Here is a 4995-nt window from a genome sequence, read left to right as displayed (position 1 = left end):
TAAGGAACGCGTGAAAATAGTGCAGTTTTACTTTGAAAATCATAGTAATGTTGCGGAATGTGTGCGAATCCATTTGTCAAAAAATCATCTTCTCGGATGAGGCACATTTTCTTCTCGGCGGGTATGTTAATACGCAAAATTGTCACATCTGGGGGACGGAAAACCCGCACGTTATCATGGAGAAGCCGATGCATGCTCAGAGAGTGACGGTTTGGTGCGGATTTTGGTCTGGCGGCATCATTGGGCCATTTCTCTTCAAAAATGAGGCAGGAGCCGACGCCACGGTCAATGGCGAGCGCTACCACGCCATGATTAGCGATTGGTTCTTCCCGTTACTTGAAGAGGAAGACTTGGACACCATTTGGTCACACAGCCAATGCAACGATCGATCTTCTGCGCACAGTCTTCGAAGATCGAATTATCAGTCGAAATTCTAATGTCGTTTGGCCGCCTCAGAGCTGTGATTTGACGCCGTTAGACTATTATCTTGGGGCTGTTAAAGATAAGTGTTATGTGGACAAGCCAGAGACAATTCAAGCCTCGAAGGACAACATTCGTGCAGCCATAGCTGAAATAAAGCTGCATACAATCGGAAATGTACTAAAAAACTCGCGTACTGCAAGGCCAGCCGAAGCAGCCATTTGAATGAAATTATGCTCAACAATTAACCGGAAAGATTTAACTTCAATATGAAAAAATAAATTTTAAAATCGGATGAACCTTTAGTGTTTTATATCATGTTTAAAAAAAATTACATGGCGGACCCTGTACATCAATTCAGTATTTAGTGGTCGTTCTTGTCCGTCTTTTAATCCATACAAAATTTCTCTCGGCTTGAAACCGGTGCCCGAGCGTATTGTAGTGTTGTATACAGTAGAGGCTATATGGAAAAGTTCCTTATTAGATAGGTCAAGATATTAGGGTTTAATGCATCGAAAGATTTGAATTACGGTTGAGTGAAATCTCTTTACCAAGCTATTGCTTTCGTTATAGTTTGTGTGTGTATGTGTGGATGAATGTATCAATTCCCACAGTTTGGAGATACGAAATGCATTTGAATGTTAAGATAGTTTGCAAGTCCTCTAACTTAGGCAGATCGTAAAGCTGGATAATTGTGGCTTACGATAGAACCAGGAGTAACATGAATAGAAAATAGCTTTCTCATATCTACTTGATTTGATAGATATTAATATACCTAATCTAAACAACTACAAGGATCAGCCCCATGGGGTTGTTTGAGCCATTGATGAGGAACAAGGCAACCAAAATTTCTAATGATCTACAATCAAACAGTTCAATCAATCGTCACTGACAGTTTACTGACAGAAGAAAGTAAGCTAATTGGTCGATAACTTGATGTTTCTGCTGGGTTTTTATCAGGTTTGAGGATAGAAATTACTTTAACGTTTTTCCATCTTTTTGGGAAGTAAGCTAATGAAAAACACTTGTTGAAAATTTTAACCAGGAGTCTCAAGGCAACATCGGGAAGATTTTTAATTAGAATATTAAAAATTCCATCATTACCAGGAGCCTTCATGTTTTCCAGTTTCCTAATAATTTATTTAATTTCATCAAAATTCGTCTCAATAATGTCATCGTGTGATAACACTTGGGTTGAAATATGCTCATATTTCAGTGAGACTTCATTTTCAATAGGACTCACGAAGTTAAAATAAAATTGTGTACAGAACTGTTGAGCAAGTTTTTGAGCTTTTTCGCCATTTGTAAGAAGTATTTGATTTCCTTCCTTGTGAGCAAGAATTGGTTTCTGAGGTTTCTTAAGAACCTTAGAAAGTTTCCAGAGAGGTTTAGAATGTGGTTTAATTTCTTCAACTTCTTTAGCGAAATTTTCATTTCGCAAAAGAGTAAATCTATGTTTAATTTCTTTTTGTAAATCCTTAACTATAGTTTTCATAGCAGGATCACGATTACGTTGATATTGTCGTCGACGAACATTCTTCAACCGAATGTGCAGTTGAAGATTGTCATCGATGATAGGAGAATTTCATTTAGTTTAAGCTTTGGGAACTAAGAGATTTCTAGCTTCGATAATAAAAAGATTCAAATTATCGATTGCTGTGTCAATGTCCGCAGAATTTTCTAAAATAGTTTCATGATCCACATGATTTTCAATGTGAGATCTGTAATCCAACCAATTAGCTCTATGATAGTTGAATATAGAACTAATTGGATTAATTATAGCTTCGTTGGAAAGTCTGAATGTTACAGGAAGATGATCTGAGTCAAAGTCAGCATGTGTAATCGGTTCACTGCAAATGTGGCTTTGATCTGTTAGAACCAGATCAATTGTAGACAGGTTTTCCACGGAAGAGAAACAAGTGGGATTACTGGGATGAAGAACTGTGAAGTAACCAACTGAGAGTTGATTATGAAGTATTTTACCATTACTGTTATTTTGCCTACAATTCCACTGGACATGCTTAACATTTAAGTCCCATTTAAGTTAGATCGAAAAATTTCGATCGATATCTTGTGAGTTTTTGCAAATCGTCATTGAAGAAATTTAATTGTTCGCCGGTGCATTGGAATGGCAAATATGCTCCAGCGATGAAATAAATTCCATGAATGGTTTCAACTTCGATTCCCAAGCTTTCAATAACTTTAGTATTGAAAGAAGGTAAAATTCGATGTTTAATTTGCCGTTGGAAAAAAATGGCAACTCCACCACCCATTCCAGTAAACCTGTCAAATCGATGAACCACATAATGTGGATTACTTTTCAATTCGACATTTGGTTTAAGAAAAGTTTCTGTCACAATGGCAATATGAATTTTGTGAACTTTGAGAAAATTATAAAATTTATCTTCACTCGATTTCAAAGATCGAGCATTCCAATTTAAAATATTCAAATAATTATTTAACATCACTGTTAAATTTTAAATTCATCATAATATTATTTGCGAATTTCCATCCGATTTGAAATGCTTCAAAAAGCAATGAAGTCGAATTCATTCGGATGATCATTTGAAAAAGTTGATCCTGTAGGTAGATCATTTTATTTTCAGTTATATCGCCTAAATCAACTTCATTTAAAGAAGCGAATGGCATTGAAGGAATATTTGTAGGTAAACTGCCATTAGAAGACGATGATATGGCCGATCTACCTATTAATAAATTGTTTTCGTTAGAAGATGAACTGCAAAGCGGTCCTGTGTTTTGATTATTTACATAAGAAGAATTAAGTGGTAGATTTCTACCTGATATACTAGCATAACTGACATAAGAAGAAGATGATGACGAGGTCGATCTACCTGTCAATAAATTGTTTTCGTTAGAAGACGAATTGGCAGGCGTACCTGTTTTTTGTTTTAAATTCGAAGAAATCAGTGCCTTAGAAGAATTAGGCGTGGCATTTGTAACGGTGTTTTGATTTTCAGGTATGTTCTGTAAATTTAAGGTCGTTGATTTGACTTGTTGTCTAACGAATGAGCGTTTAAAATTTTTTTCGTGAATACGACTTACTTTACTTTGGGGTGCCTTTTCAAAATTTACCCTCTGAGAGAGTGATAAGTTTTTGATCATGAATATCTCTTGTTGTATCTAACGAATCAACATAATTTTTGCTACATGCCATCGGAAATATGATCACAATTTTATGATAAAATGTTCAGTTGTGTGGCATAATCTCAAATAGTTCAAAATTCAACTTTTCTGAAATGTTTGGTATAAACGAGTATCAAAGAGGATAATTCATATGGCGCGTTTGTCTTTCTCGTATTTTGAAAGCTCATAGCTCAGTGATCTGTGGAAGAATTTATATAATCTAACTACCAATAGAATCGAAATTTTTCAACTTAAACGTGTATAGCAAAAGTATTGAAGTATTTCAATAGTACACTATTGAAAAACCTATCTCATTTGACCCATGTCAACACCAGCCAATCAGAACGCGTTCTTAGGAAGAGAACAGAATAGCTGCTGCTGTACAACAAATCGTCCGAGAAAAATGTTCCGAAAAGTGGTGAATATCGCAGTGAGTTCCTTAATTTGGTCCTTCTGAATGCTGGAAATGAATCCCTGCAGCATATTGATAGTTTTTTTCAATAAATTATGCAAATCCGAAATGAAATAATCGCTATAAAAATTCTGTATGCGGCTATTTTTATAGCCGTTAGGACCGCCCATTAGTGAAAAAGCTACAAACGAAATCACATAAAAGGAAATCTCTTAACAAAAATTGAATCAGTTTGGATTGTATCGCCACTGCGAGCAGATGTGTTTTGTGTCGTCTGCACAGCTAGTTTCGCTTTTTAAAATTCTGTATGCGGCTATTTTTATAGCCGTTAGGACCGCCCATTAGTGAAAAAGCTACAAACGAAATCAGGTAGAAACAAGCCTCTCAACAAAACTTGAATCAGTTTGGATTGTATCGCCACTGCAAGCAGATGTGTTTTGTGTCGTCTGCACAACTAGTTTCGCTTTCGACAAGAGCGATTACGTCACAGCTGCCAGTCATTAGCATTGGAAAAAAACAGCGGTGGAGAGCATTGCACAAGATCAGCCGTTCTAATGGCTCTAAAAGTTTTCTAAAGAACTATTAGGATTTGTTGTTTGCAAATCGTAGGGAAATATCCTCAGTTTAATGCAAATCAAGAACAGTTTGCTTAGATTTGTGCACTTTTCGCTATGTGAAATTCACAGTAATCGAGATCAAGTGAAGCCTTTTTTTGCGAAAAATGTTCCAGAGTTTAATGTCGTAGGAAATTACGCAATTTGACTCTTCTGAATGCTGGAAACGAATCCCTACAGCATATTGATAGATTCTTTCAATTAAATATGCAAATCCGAATTGAAATAATCGACATTAACATTATGTATGCGGCTATTTTTATACACGGAAAGACCGAAATTAGCATTTTGGCGAAAAAATTAGTTGATTTTCTGATTTTAGTTAGTTATTTTTTGAGACAACCAAAAAAATCTTACTTTTGCTAATTTAGATTTTTTGATTCTAATACTCTTAATAATAAGAAA

Source organism: Malaya genurostris, chromosome 2 (assembly GCF_030247185.1).
Source record: "Malaya genurostris strain Urasoe2022 chromosome 2, Malgen_1.1, whole genome shotgun sequence".
Classification (NCBI taxonomy): domain Eukaryota; kingdom Metazoa; phylum Arthropoda; class Insecta; order Diptera; family Culicidae; genus Malaya; species Malaya genurostris.
Note: the sequence above shows the minus strand (reverse complement) of the source record.